Genomic DNA, 16,401 nt, shown 5'->3' with positions numbered 1-16,401 from the left:
GAAGTAACTGAACTGAAAAAAGATATATCATCGAAAGAGTAAGCATAAAAAGATGCAAATCACTCTATTAATAGTAGATAGATTATATTTCTAAACAATATGCATTGCCATGAATAAAGAGGGACCTTTCATTATTTAAAAAAAAGGTAAATTTAACAGAGGGAAATAGAAAACATTAAAGGGTATACAATAGAGCTTAAAAATACACGAAGCAAAGTCATGGAATAAAAGGAAAAATAGATAAATCTAACATTCAAAGTGAAAATTTTCACCCCTTCTCTCAACTATTAGAACAACAAGATGAAATCAACAAAGACACAGAAAACCAGAACAGCGCTATCAACCAACTTGACTTATTTAAAGAACACTCTACTCAGCAATAGAAAAAACGTACATATGTGTCCAAAATAATGTATATACCAGAACAGACCATATTGTGTGCCATAATTAAGTCTCAATTAATTTAGAATTATTGAAATCATAAAAAGCATGATAACTGAACACAGTTTCATTAGACTGGAAACAAATAATACTAAGATAAGCAGGAAAAACATTTGGATATTAAACAACATACTACTAAATAATCATTGAGTCAAGAAGAAATCATGAAAAAAATTAGAATATGTTTTGACCCGAACAGTAAGAAAAAGAGAAGGCAAAAAAAAAACTTTCTCAGACAAACAAAAACCAAGAGAAATTAATGCCAGCAGATCAGCAAAACAGAATAATCAAGGAGTTTCTCTGGGGAGAAGGAATTTAACACTGGATGGAAATATGGATTCATACAGATAAATAAGGTGTGTTTGAAATGGTAGAAATGTAGTTAAATATGAGAGATATTTTTCTCACTTTTAATCTCTTTAAATTATAACTGACCATCGAAGGCAAAAATAGCAATATATTAAAGGGTTTAAACCATCACACAAAAGATGGATGAAATGAAAGCACACCACTGTAAGGCTCTTACACTGTACATGGGTTGGTATATTATGTAAAGCTAGACTATGAGAAATTAAACTTATCTATGTTAAACGCCAGAGCAGTACTATATAAGAAAACATTCTTTGATGATGGAAATGTTTCAAATCTGTCCTATCCAATACAGTAGCCACTGGCCACATGTGAATACTGCACACGGGAAACGTGGTTAGTCCACCTAAGGATATGAAATGTGAATTATATTTAACTTTAATTAATTAAAAAATTAAATTTAACTGGCTGTACATGGATAGTGCCTATCAATTTGGATAGTGTAGGCCAGGTGAAAATAACCACTAAAAAACTGTGTAAGAAAAAGGCATAGATAATTACTAATAATGGAGGGAAAAATACAATCATGAAAAATACTCAATTCAAAACAGGCAAGAAAAGAGAAAAAAAGAAATTAAAAACATATGAAAGAAGGAGAAAAAAATAATGTACTAGATTTAAAACCAAACATGTATATAAATGTTAAATATAAGTCATTAAATACACCAATTAAAAGGAAGAGATTGTTAGAATGTATATACAACAAAACCCAACTATATGCTGTCTACTTTAAATATAAAGATATAGACTGCTTAAAAGGAAAAGGATGGAAAAAATATACCATGCAAAAATACACCACTAATGAAAGAATGGAGTAGCTATTTATTATTAGACCACATGAATTTCAGAAAAAGTAATATTACTAGAAGTAAAAATCGGAACTTTGTGGTCATAGAAAGGTTAATATATATCAAGAGGACATAATAATCCTAAATGTGTATGCATCCAATACCAAAGTTTCAAAATACACAAAGCAAAAACTCATGCAACAAATAGAAAAATTCACAATTATAAAAAGAAGCTTCAAACCTCTACTACTAGTAATGAATAGATCAATAAAAAATAACTAGCATAACTGACGTTTGTGGAACAACTCCAGGGAACATCAAAATACACATTTTTAGGTGCACATGGAACATTCACCAAGATAAATTATATTCTAGGCCATTTAAAAAAAATCTCTAAAAACTTAAAAAGACAGAAATCATGCCAAGTATGTTCTCTGTCCACAAAGGAATTAAACTAGAAATAAGTAACAGAAAAATATTTAGAAAATATTCCAATTATTGAAATTAAACTACACATTGTTTAATTGGTCAAATAAATCACAAGAGTTAAGTCAAAAACATATTGAATTGAATGAAAATGAAAACACAACATGTCAAAAATTTGTGGGACACAGCTAGCTCAAGTAAACTTATATAACTAGGTGCTTGTATTAAGAAAAAAGAAAAGCCTCAAGTTGAAAGTTTATGATTTCATATGAAGAAACTATAAAAAGGAAAGCATATTAAACCCAAAGCAAGCAAAAGGAAGAAAATAACAAGAGCATACAGTAATGAAAGAGATCACAGAAAAATAATAGGGGATAATAAGTAAAACAAAAGTTTGCTCTTTGAAAAGGCCAATTAACTGCTTAAATTTCCCCAGAATGATCAAGAACAAAAGAGAAAAAAATACGTAATGCCAATATCAATAACAGAAGAGGAAACATCACTACAGGTCTTACTGACATTAAAAGGATAAGTGAATATTACGAACAACTTTATGCCAGTAAATTTGATAACTTATCAGAAGAATGCCCTGAAAAACACAAACTTACCAAAGCTCATTCAAAAAGATATAGATAACCTGAGTATCCTTATACCTAAATTAAGAGAATGAATTTTTACTTTAAAACCTTCCTGCCAAGAAAACCAGATGTTAGATGATTTTACTGCTGAATTTCTAGAAACATTTAAGGAAGCATTAACACTCATTCTACATAAACCCTGAAAGGAAACAGAAGATATGGGAACATTTACTAACTACCTCATTTTATGTGGCCAGCATTACCCTGATGCCAAAACCAAACAAAAACATTATAATCAAAGAAAATCACAGACCAATATCTCTCATAAACATAGATGTAAATGTGCATTTAAGATCTAGCAAACCAATAAGAGCTAAAACTTTAAAACTTTTATAAGAAAACACAGGAGTAGTGAGGTGGATGGACCCAGAGTCTGTCATACAGAGTGAAGTAAGCCAGAAAGAGAAAAACAAATACCGTATGCTAACACATATACATGGAATCTAAAAAAAAAATGGTTCTGAAGAACCTAGGGGCAGAGGACAGGAATAAAGACGCAGATGTAGAGAACGGACTTGAGGACACGGGGAGGGGGAAGGGTAAGCTGGGACGAAGTGAGAGAGTGGCATGGACATATATACACTACCAAATGTAAAATCGATAGCTAGTGGGAAGCAGCTGCATAGCACAGGGAGATCAGCTCGGTGCTTTGTGACCACCTAGAGGGGTGGGATAGGGAGGTGGGAGAGAAACACAAGAGGGAGGGGATATATGTATACACATAGCTGATTCACTTTGACATAAAGCAGAAACTAACACACCATAGTAAAGCAATTATACTCCAATAAAGATGTTAAAAAAAAATAAAGAGGGAAAAAAAAAAAGAAAACATAGGAGTAAATCTCCACTAGGGTGGATTTAGAAATGGATTCTTATGACACCAAAATTATATGCCAGGAAACAAAAATAGATAAAACGGACTCCTTGAGAATTAAAAACTCATCAAAAAACATTTAAAAATTAAATTATAAGACACATATTGGGAAAAATAATTTGGAAAACATAACTAATAAATGGCTTTTATCTAGAATATATAAAGAACTCTTCCAACTCAATAATAAGGCAAAAAAATAAACACATCCTCTCACTGAAAAACAGACACAACATTAAAGAGACATTTCAACAAAGAAAATCTACCAATAGACAATTTAACATATGAAAGTATTCACAACACCAACAGTTATCAGAGGAATGCAAATTACAGCCATGGTAAGATACCACTAGGTATCTACTAGAATGGCTAAAATCATAAAAGTGACAAAAGCAACTGCTGTTGAGAATGAGGACCAGCTAGAATTCTCATACATCATTGGTGGGAATGCAAAATGGTAATAGGCACTATGGGAAGCAAGTTTGCAGTTTATTGCAAAGTTAGCCATATGATTACCATACAACCCAGCAATCTAATTCCTCAGTATTCACCCAAGAGAAATGAAAGCATATTTCTATACAAAGACATATATAAATGATTATAGCAGTTGTTTTCGTAACAGTCAAAAAGTGTAAACATCCCCAATGTCCATCATCTGGTGAATAGATAAGCAAACTGTGGTATATCCATACAATGGAATACCATTACTGAACAATAAAAATGAATTAACTACTGATACACAACAACATGGATGAATGTTAAGTGCATTATGGGAGTGAAAGAAGCCAGACTCTGAAGTCTACATACTGTATGATTCTATCTATATGTCAATCTAGAAATAGCAAAATTATAAGAACAGAAATCAGAGCTGGGTGTTGGGCGACAGGGTAGATGTCCTAAGTGCCCAAGGATAATTTTGGGGGTGATGGAAATTTTCTGTATCTCGATTACAATGATTAAACAAACTATATATATTTATCAAAACTCATCAAACTGTACATTGAAAAGGGTAATTGTGTATATGTAAATTATGTCTTAATAAACCTGACTTTAAAAAGAAGACAATGCAAGCTGACAGGCAGAGAGTGATCCTTAAGTCCAATAATTACGTCCCCAATAACAAACCAAAACAAAGTCAGACAGAATCAGACAAATATAGACAAAGGAGCTCCATCCAGTTTGGGAGCTTCAGCCATGTGAGCAAAGATCTAACAGGGAGAGGCCCATTTACACCCTCCCTAGAGAAACAAGAAAAGGATCCTTATAAGCACTGAGGATTTTCCTTCTTAAAGAAATGGAAAAAGGGAGGTGATACAAACAAGTTAATGGATCTGCTTCAGAGCTTCCCACCTAGTTTTTTGACACGCCAGGTGGCTCCAGAAACTGCAAGATAAAACAAACTTTGAAACACAATTATCACACACACGCATACCAGAAAAAGACTAGAACTTTCTATGAAAAAACAAAAGTGGTCACTAAATGACAGAATTATGGTGACTTTCATTTTCTTCTTTTTGCTTTTTGGATTTTCCCAACTTTAATCTTATAATTGAGACAGGCTGGGACCTGGGACCCTTTGCCGCAGTGCTGCAATGCTTGCACCTGGACACACCTCTCCTCCAGCAACAAAATACAGAGAAACTACATGGGACTAAAAATAACTGTGTGCATGCAGTTGGGGCAAATTCTGCACCCAAAAGATACAAAGAGACCTAAAAACCCAACTGCCACTTTTGAAGAGCCTGGAGCAAAATCAGGGTGTCCGGAGCAAAAGCAGGGTACTGTGCATGCCCCCTGCACACAACAGCACCTAAGGGATGGGCAAAACACCTAAGCCACCGCTCTGGCCCGACCCCTGGACACACCCCTACCCTCACTCCATGTAAGGAACAAGCTCGCCTCCCCTCAGAGAACAAGTAAGGACACCTGTTGTTTGCTCTTGTCCCCCCGCTGCTGCAGCAGGGGCCCCAATAAAAGCTTGCCCCTATTTCTTGTCTGGCCTCTAGTCAACTTCTGTTGATGGGGAAGACGAAGAACCCTGGTCGGTATCATAATGACCACGTTTACTCTTGTAATAAAAATTGGTTGTTTTTTTTTAATGAAAAAAGGTCAAAACACAAATGATAAATTGGGGAAAATAGTTGCAACAGGACAGATATGTTCTTCAATGCACAGGGCTCTTAAAGTTATTAAGAGAATAAAAAAAACATAAATAACAGAACAGAGAACTGTAAATGAAATATTGATACAAATTGCTTATAACCATATGAAAAGATGATCAACCTCACTAATTAAAGAAATGCAAATTAAAACAACTCAGACTGTCAATTTAAAAAAGCTTTATGATTTAATGTATTAGACTAGTTGTAAGGGAAGGTGTAATCTTTCGTGTACACTGTTATACTGTGTAAATATTGTAGTGAAATAATAGGACACCTTTAGAAATATGCATCAAAATTTTAAATGCATCTACCTGATAGCTCAGCAATTCTACCCCTAGGAATCTGCCTATCTGTCTAGAAACAGGCGTATTTCCAATATATACGCAAAGATCACGTACAAGTCTCTTCAGACCAGTCCTCTTCCCTAGTTCTAAAAAACTGTAAACAACCTAAATGTCCACCAGTAGGGGATGGTTAAATAAACGATGCTAAGTCCCCACAATGTGGGAGGGAACGCTGCAGGACCTGTGATCATATATGTTCAATTTCCACCCACAAATTAAGTAAATAAAGCAAGTTGCAGAACTATGGAGAACATTATCTTCTTTGTTAAAGGAAAAATTTAAAAAAACTATAGACAAGTTTGAACATGCATGGAAAACTACTGGAAGAAATGCATGAAAATGGTTAATTATGTTTACCTCTAGGTAGGGAAACTTGTGTATCCTTAGTACTGTTTCAAATTTTACTATTTACATGTATTAGCTTTTATAACCACTTAACCTTGACCATCAGTCTTGGTTTTCTACTTTGTAAAGTGGTAATAATACTTGTCGGGCTCACCTCAGAAGATATTGGTGAATACTAAATGAGAAAATGCAGATGCATTGAATGTGATTTGTAAGGTTTATATAGTAATGCATAAACCGCATAAAAGTTGGGTATTATCACTAATGATTTTTTTTAAGCTACAGGAAATCATTTTATGACCCAGGATTTACAACGGATAGGTATGAAGAAAAGTTAATTTAAGGGAAAAGGATAAATGAGAAATAAAGGCTAAGAACATTGCTACAAAATATATGAGTGGAAAAAGGCTTTTGTCTTGTTTGCCTTTAAGGTCAGAGTAGAAAAAATAAAAAGGGTCAAAAAATATACATACAGATGCTCATGTGAACTTAAAAAAGTCTCTGCTAAATAAAAACTTAATCCTGTAAAACATTTTTAAGGCCCTTAAAAATGAAGATAAAAACCTTATGTGAAGTTCCACAGGAGCCTTACAATTAAAGGAGAGTCAGTTGAGACCAAGGTGATCCAAAGAGCAGTATGTTCCCTCCATGCAGAGTGAATTTTAAACAGGTGTTTGCAGATATCAATAAAGCTAATGTTAAAGAGAAACAGAAAAACAAGGAGACCTCAGAGTATTCAGTGGAGAGTGAAATTGCAACAAACTAACCCCCTACACTCACTATTAAAAGCTCATTAACTCCCAGCTGTTCATCCATTAGGCTAAGAAGAAGAAAAAATGCATGCCCTCCCTGTCACATATTTATACCAGAGGTTTTCATCTAATAAAAGGGAGAGCGAAGAAGGATGAGAAGATAACAATCACACTTATATCACCAGGCTATAGAGAAAGCTGTGCTAAGTGTAATAAACCTCTCGGCAATAAAGTCAGATGAATGTCCAAAATCTGCCATGTAAGGAGGAAAGAAGGGCGGAGTGGACACCCAGAGGCGTCACCGGACTCATCCTTGAACCACTTACAAACCTGAGGCCCACGACCCACCCGACCAGGGGGTAAACATCTAATCTACGCTACAGACAGACACACCGGGAAAGAAAACATTTTTCACCAAGTTACTGTGGTATATAGTGCTTGACTACAACATTAAACAGAAGAGGGCATAGGAGCGCAAATCAGATTTAAAATAATCTATGCACAAACTACTGTTTTCTTTAAAGAGCGGTGGAATGGAGCTGCTTGTTGTACGACAAAGCTTCCAGGCCAGCACTTAAACAAAGGCAGCCCAATTCTGGCCCATGAGTTTTATGTTTGGCTCAGAGCTCCAAAAAAATTTGTAATTTTTCAGCTGTCAGTATTTACAAGTCGAGACAAGTAACTGAATGGTCTATCTCCAGCTTGTTCGGCAAAATTGGAAGATTGCAATGCTAGGCCTACACTTAACATATTTCAGTAGAACACAAGACTAGTCTTAGGTATTTGAGTTTTCTGACCTTTATTATAGCCCAAGAAGAATGAAGTATTAAAAATAAAATACAGCTTTCCCTACATCAGTCTCATGCTGTGGTGTAACAAATGGTTGGTCTTTCTTAAATTTTGTTCACAGTACCATCTCCATGGCCACATCTTCACCTATCTGGCACTATTCCTGCATGCCTCACCACCCTTCTTCCTCACTACCAGGGCCACACTGGCCTCCTTGCTGCTCCTCACACATACCAGTCACCCTCTGTCTCAGGACATCTGTACTTGCTGTTCCCTCACCTGGAACTTTCTTCCCCCAGATATTATCAGGGCTGGTTCCTTCACCTGATTTGAGTCTTTACTCTCACATTCCCTTCTCAGAGAGGTCATCTTTTTTACCAACCTTTTTAAAAGTCCACCTCTGACCCCTGCTCTATTTTTTCACATAGAACTCATGACATTTGACTCACCATGCTTTATTTGCTTATTTGCTGCCTATCTCCCTCCACACATGATGTAAGCCTCAAGAGGGCAAAGTTATTCTTCTGTTTTTTTCACTCTCTGATGAATATCAGTGCTGGGCACACAAGAGGCATGGAAAAAAGAAATTCCCATTGGACAAATTAACTTTGGTTCTCATCAGGAAACAAAAGAAAAGCACACATTCAATACATACTCACACATACCAATGAAACCATGGTGACCACATACCTCTAAAAGGAGAGTATAATTTGTCAGGACAGATTTTCCCTAAAAGAAAAGCTAAAGGATATTCTTCAGGCTAAAGGGAAATCATATCAGGAAGGAAGAGCAACAGATAAATGGTAAATATCTGAGTAAATAGTCTATTTCTCTCCTCTTCAATTTTTAAAAATGTGGATGACTGTTGAAAGCAAAAAATATAACATTATCTGGTAGGGTTTTCAATGTACATAGATGTAATATATTACATATATAATATATAAAGTAATATAATATAAATAAAGTAATATAAAGAAAGTAGGCTAAATGGACCTATATGCTTGTAAGCCTTCTACATTTTGCTCATTGTGTCAAAATATTAACTGTAAAGTGACTGTGAAAGATTAGTAGGTACCTTTTAAGCTGTAGAGCAATCCCTTAAAAAATGCAAAGAGTTATAGCCAAAAAGCTAATAGATAGATTAAAATAGAATGTATTAAAAATTATTCAAATGACCCCAAAGAAGGCAAGAGAGGGGAACAAAGAAAATCAGAAGTTACAAACAGAAAACAAAGAATAAAATGGTAGGCCTAAGTCCAAATATATCAATAATTACATTAAATGTAAATGATCTAAACACACTAATTAGAAGACAGAGACTATCAGATTAGCTAAAATGAGAATACTTACAATTTAACCAAAGAAGAACCCTTTCTGTGTTGAAGAACAAGGCTGATTATACTCAGGTGACTTGCATTACACAGCAAATTCTTAGGTGGAAAGTCAGAGCCACATTTACATAGATATGGGAATTCCCTGAATTAATTGTACAAATGACTTCAAATTAGACATAAGTGGAACAACCAACCAGGAACTATTACAATGGCACAGTAATAAAGCAAAATGGCTGAAACCACTGGATTCAGAAACTTGGGGTCAAATGGGAGAGGATGAACCAGAATCAGTAAAAAATTTAAAAGAATCTCTCCCACCTTTTGTATCACCTCAGCACTAATGAAGGAAGGAAGAAAGCATCAGGAATCCTACTTTGGTAACTTTCGGCTCTCTGGCATCCATGCCCACCCCCTAACAGCATACTTATTTCCTTTTGAAATATTTATGGCAAACCCTCAATATGTGCAGTGGCTTAATGGGAGGATAAGGCAGCTGCACATAGACAGAGACTCTTATAGAGACATGTGATCGAAACAGGAAAGAATGTGGTAAAGAACTAAAACAAGGTCACTGGGCTGGAGTCATCTATTACTGTAGGTTGGTATCAGGTGACGTGGTCCATAAAAGGGCTTCACCCTAACCACCTCACTACCTATGGCCCAGGAGCCATTGGTCATGCTGGTCCTGCTCTCCGTTCAATGCCAAGTGATGTGTGTTGAATTGTGTCCCCCAAAAAGACATGCTGAAATTCTAACCCTCAGCACCTGTAAATGTGACCTTGCTTGGAAATAACGTTTTAGCAGATGTAGTCAAGTTAATATGAGGTCTAATCTAATATGACTGGTGTCCTTATAAATAAGAAGAGGAACATGCCATGTGAATAAAGAGATGCACAGAGTGTGATGATGGAGGCAGAGACTGAAGTGCTGCAGCATCCACCCAAGGACAACCCTTGGAAGAGGCAAGGAAGGACACTCCCCTGGAGCCTTCACAGACAGAGCATGGCACTGTCAACACCTCAATTTCAGACTTTTAGCCTCCAGAAATGATAGAATAAATGTCTGTTGTTTAAAGCTACCCTGTTTGTGGTACTTTGTTATGGCAGACTTAGACAACTACTACAGCAAAGGATGATATTCCTCTTTGTTGGAACACACCATCATTTGAAGAGGGTAAAGGAGAAGAAAAAATATAGATTTGTTTCCATCAGAAGAACTGGACACTCAAGGAAAAAAAAACAAAACTATATCCTGCCTCACATGAAGCAGCAATCTTAAAGACTATAAAGTAAATGAGAGGAACAGCCATATAACCTAATAAGGCACAGAAACAAATGGGAGCATCTCTTGTCTAGGCACAGTTGTTCATAGAAGTCTCTTATGATCTTTTGTATTTCTGTTGTATCAGTCGTAATGTCTCCTTTTCCATTTCTGATTTTGAGTCCCCTCTCTTTTTCTCTTGGTGAGTCTAGCTAAAGGTTTGTCAGTTTTGTTTATCTTTTCAAGAACCAGCACTTATTTTCACTGATCTTTCCCATTGTCTTTGTAATCTTTATTTCATTTATTTCCACTCTAATTTTTATTATTTCCTTTCTTTTACTAACTTTGGGCTTCATTTGTGCTTTGTCTAGTTACTTGAAGTGTACAGTTGGGTTGTTTATTTGAGATTTTTCTTGTTTCTTGATGTAGGCATTTATCACTATGAACTTTCCCATTAGAACTGCTTTTGCTACATCTTTTAAGTTTGGTATGTTGTATTTTCATTTGTCTTAAGGTATTTTTTAATTTCTCTTTTGATTTCTTCTTTGATCCATTGGTTGTTCAGTAGTACGTGATATAATCTCCACATACTTTTGAATTTTCCAGTTTTCTTCCTGAAATTGATTTCTAGTTTTATATGACTGTGGTTGGAAAAGATGCTTGATATGATTTCAATCTTAAATTTATTATGATTGTTTGGTGGCCTAACATATGAGCTATCCTGGAGAACGTTCCATGTGCACTGGAGAAGAATATGTATTCTGTTGTTTTTGGATGACATGTCCTATGTATATCTGTTAAAACCACCTAGTCTAAGAAGATATGCTAATATTTTGATAGAAACTAGAAATCAGGATTTTGACATGATATTCCCACACTGAAACACTGCAGACTGAACACAGCACATATTTGGGCCAAATATGTCTCACAAGCCACCAGCTTACAATCCCTCCTGTCAATCACACCCCTGCACCCCAATGCAGAGACTCACATTCTAACAAAACCCTTAGACCAGCAGAAAAATCACGGTACTTTCAAAACTCAACAATCTACCAATGGATTTCATTAGTTGTCTAGAGTTTCTGAAGTATTAAGCAATCTTAATTGTTCTTAGAAAAATACCTTCAACATCCATCCTTGCAAGCTCATTTCACTTATTCATAAAATGAAATGCTGGCCTGATACCACATTATTAAATAGTACTTAACAAGGATAGAGGTTCATAGACAAAAAACCCATAACTCATCATCATTAGTAGAAAGAAAATATCAAATATAACCTTATTTCTATTTTTGGTTGAGAACATTAGCTACAACTACATATGTAGACTCACCCATTCACAGTCATTTTCTTCCTCAATAAGTCAAAGAAATTTTTTAGAAGAGACAGAAACGAAATTTCAATTTTGGTGGCACGTATCCTCATTTCATGGTCTGGGATATGACCGGAGCATCAGGATTTTTAAAAACTTCCCTGATGATCCTAGCATGCAGCAAACTTTGCAAACGTCTATAAAAGACAATGGAAGGAAGGGCTTTTTCTAACAGTGAGATAACATTCTTTCTTTGAAATTCAAAATATGACGCACCCCAAAGATAATCCCTGCAAAGCTTTCAAAATTTCAGGAAAAAAAATCAGATTGATTTATGCTGTCTCTTGCCCTGATTTTGGTTCATGAAAATCTTCTAGGTTCCTAAAATGCTCTAAAGTTGCCCATGTCATTTTATGATCGTTGTTCTTCACGAAGCAATAATTTTCATCTAAAATGTTTTCAAATTAACTGGATTAAAAGAAATGCCATTTATAATGAACAAAATGTGTTCTGAAGATACAACTTTGCTTCCATTCCTAATGAAACTCAGACCTTTCATCTTAAATTCGAGCAGAATCTCAAACACTAAAATGAAATGAGTTTGATACTTTCATATTTCTATTAAATTGATGGCCATCTACACACAGGTAAAAAGCCTCCTCAGTCTCTTCATTATCCCTGTACAGCTGTGCTAGTACTTCTGTGAGATCAATGGGTTATACTGTCTCTTAATAGTGGGATTACATTTTTCCTATATTTCTGCTTTTATTTTTCTGGACCTCGCAAAGCATCTCAAGTTTGGCAAGCAAATACAGGCAGTTAATCGCTCTCTGATGTCAGGGAAGTAGAAGCTGACTTATCCAAAACCTCCACTGGGAGACAGATCTTCGAATGAGATCGTTTGAAAAATTCAGAAAAAAGAAGATAGTCCGTGGGCATGACCCCAACATTTGCTAAACAGAAAAGGAGACTGGACTATTGTTTTTAAATTCCACTAAACAGACTGCATAATTAAGAGAATACAGGCCCAATAAGTGCACTCAGATGATCACTGCTCTACTGAAAAACGCCCTCTGTTTTAATTGCCTGCTTGTAATTCGTTTCAGGGTTTGGGTTTGCAGCAAACCCTTTCAGATAAGCAATCCTATTTGATAGTTCAGAGACAGGCAGCCCAATTTGGAAATCCAACAGCCATTTAGGCAATGATTAGTCAGAAAGCTAAATGGCAAAAATGGCATTTTAATTTTGAGCAAGAGAACATTAAAAACATTTAGCATGAACCAATGCTCTCCCGCAACAGTTAGCTGAACTTCACGGAGAGTAACAATTACGATCTTTTGCAAAAGGAATGAGTGAGACTTTGAGCCAGTTTTTTAAAAAAGGGAGCTGCCATTTTTATTGCTGTGCCTGAGTTATGGATTTTAAAAACTCCACCTCGTATGCAAGTTTAATTCACTCTATAACAATGAATCAAATGTAAGCACATAAAGTGGGATGCCAAATCAGATAAAGTGAAATTCAGAAAATGCCATCTTTACCTGCCATTCTACATAATAACTCAAGAGGTAGCCTCACTGTATTTAACGGCGTAATCAAAAAAAAAAAAAAAAAAGTCAAGACACGGGAATGGTGAAGCTGCTCCACTTACACCCTGTCCCCGATGAGTCATTTAAAAGCGGGCAGGGAATTCCCTGGTGGTCCGGTGGTTGGGAGTCAGTGCTTCCACTGCAGGGGGCCTGGATTCGATCCCTGGTTGGGGAACCAAGATCCCGCTAGCCGCGTGGCGCGACCAAAAAAAAAAAACTTTAAAAAATAAATAAAAGTGGGCAGGTTGTCCCAATCAATGGGACATAAACACCTCTTATGCCCTGAGAGGCTGCTAGGATCCTGACCTGTGCAACCCGTTATTTTTTCAAACTCCTCTCTTTGGAATAAAAGGTGCTCTTGAAAGTTCTAGGATCTTTTACTAAACATTGGTAGGCATATGACAATGGATTTTGCCATTGATGAGAATACAGACTTCACGTTATAAGGAGTCACTGTCCATGAATACAAGCTAAGGAAAGACGGCACCAGTTGCTTTGTGTCTTTTTTTTTTTTTTTTTTTTTTGCGGTACGCGGGCCTCACACTGTTGTGGCCTCTTCCGTGGCGGAGCACAGGCTCCGGACGCGCAGGCTCAGCGGTCACGGCTCACGGGCCCAGCCGCTCCGCGGCATGTGGGATCTTCCCAGACCAGGGCACGAACCCGTGTCTCCTGCATCGGCAGACAGACTCTCAACCACTGCGCCACCAGGGAAGCCCCGCTTTGTGTCATTTTTTCCCCTTCGATTTACCCCTGCCTGGAGAACTAATCACTAACACGGGGAGGTCTGTCTTCACCCTGGCTGTCTTCCTTTCTTACCTTGTACTTTGAAAAGCTATAGGGTGTATAAAGATCACTGTATTTCACTCATGTTAAATACATGCTGCATTATTATAAAGTAACACAGGTAACTTTAAAGATCCTCACTCACAATTAAATAAAAATAACAGGGACAGCTCTGGCCTTCAGATGACTTTATCTTCCTCCCCCGATGGACCACTGGTCTGCTCTTCCATCTCCTTACATTTCCTTATCACTTCTCCCTGCTTTCCATGGCTCCCTCCTTTCTTCACATTTCTTTCAATATTCCACATTATGTACTGATCTTAGTGAACGGCTTAGGCCTACCTGAAGTTATAAGGGTAACTGAGAGCCAAGAAGATGTCTTTGTTAATCATTTGGAATCAAGGGGTGGGGATATATATATATATATATTCACACATACACTCCACCCCTCAGAAAGCATGCTGTAACCCCTTTATTGAATGTGGCCGAACGACTCTGATTCTTTTTTTATTTTTTAATGATCATCCACTTAACCCCACTAAGGCAAAGAGCAGTAGGAATTGACCGCATCAAAGACAAAGAGAGAAAAAAAAATATACAGCTACTGTAGAACCAAGTGTTGATGCAGATGAAAAAACATAGGCTACCAAGAGTTATACAGCCTAAACTAAGCCTGTGCTTTTGAATCAGGTTTATGCTTCAATAGGGAAATCACAATTAATTTTGAAAAATTAAATTCAGAGTGCTGTAAGTGCTTTACTAGCACTCAAAAACATACTTCGATTTTTATTGTGACTTGGACAAGAACTGAAGGTTACAGAAAGAATAAGCATAAAACACACTTACCTGGCAGAAGTGTTTCTCCAGATATGGAAATTCCTGAGGAATTAGAGGAGCAAAGGAAGTAGCCTTTGAAAGGAAGCTGGTTTTCTGATGTGCTTCCGCATGTCTTGTTTAGAGAAGAAAGTCAGATATATGAGTCCATGAACTACGGAATAAATCCCAAGGGCTCGCTCTTTCAACGAATAGGTATTTGAAGGCCACCGTGTATCCAACACGGTGCACGCACCAGGGATGTAGCTCTGAGTGGAAGAGATCCCATCCCCATGGAGCACACAAGCTTCTCTACTCCATTCACTGGATAAATATAACAGTGGACATCACAACACTGTATATTGTTAGTGGAATTACAAATCACCTTGACCTATACACGTACACACACAAAGGACCGAGGCCAAAGAGCGAGATCTCAACGTACATGATTATCAAATGCATCACGGCAGGAAGAACCAGGGTGTGTAGATGTTATTTTTCAGGTAGAACCTTCTGGAACAGCGAAGTTCTGAGCAAGGTTTATTTGTAAGGAAATGAAGAACATGAAGTAAGATTCCATGTGTAGCAAAACTGGTGCTATGACTTGATCAAACTCAGGCAGGTGACAAAATTGAGAAGAGGATGATTTTACTTAATTAGACAGCAAATATGTGCCTAAGAGGTAGAAATCACCGTTCAAGGTGTTGGGCAATAGTTTCTTACACTTTATAATGCTCTCTGTCCTATATGCATATTCTGGTCGGGAGCAGATGACATGAACACACAAGTTAACTAATTGTGCCTCACTCTTACGTCTCCCTCACCTCCCACATTCAATCACCAGTGTCCTGACAACCCTGTCTCCTACCTCATAAATCCATCATGGTGGATTGCCAACTTGGCCACAAATTCCTCCCCTCCTTTCATCTGTGCCCTTGCAATGTGACTTGGTAACTTCTCCCATCAAGAGCTGGAGTCTTTTTCCACACCTGAATCAGGGTTAGACTTGTGACTTGCTTTGGCCAATACGACATCAGCAAACAGTGAAAAAGCACTTGCGTGTTAAAGACTTGCCTTCTTGCTGTTCTTTTAACTCGCTGCCCTGTGAACAAGCCCTGGATAATTCTGGATGACAAGAGACACGTGGTCCCCTCACCCCCTCACCCAGCCAGCAGCCACCCAACCTCACACAAGTAGGTGGAGCCATCCTGACCAGTCAGCCCCTAGTTGACCTTCCAAGTGATCTCAGACAAGTAAACCCAGTTAAACCAACGGCTTGTCACAAACCGAGAGAACTGTCCAGAAGAAGTGTGAGCTGAATAAATGCTCATGTTTTAAGCCGTAAGTTTTGAGGCAAAAGCTTATACATCGAGTTACTCATCTCTTTC

The 16,401-nt window shown here is 37.0% G+C and overlaps 1 protein-coding gene across 1 annotated transcript in view; it reads right to left on the bottom strand.

The window, feature by feature from the left end:
* Positions 1 to 16,401, bottom strand: part of TAFA4 (TAFA chemokine like family member 4) — a gene marked incomplete at its 3' end in the record, with an annotated part of 125,281 nt that overhangs the window by 44,952 nt on the left and 63,928 nt on the right. The window lies entirely within an intron of this gene.

The sequence above is a fragment of the Leucopleurus acutus genome, assembly GCF_964270905.1.
Source record: "Leucopleurus acutus genome assembly, chromosome: 10".
Taxonomy (NCBI): Eukaryota; Metazoa; Chordata; class Mammalia; order Artiodactyla; family Delphinidae; genus Leucopleurus; species Leucopleurus acutus.
Note: the sequence above shows the minus strand (reverse complement) of the source record. Positions and strands in the feature narration are given on the sequence as shown.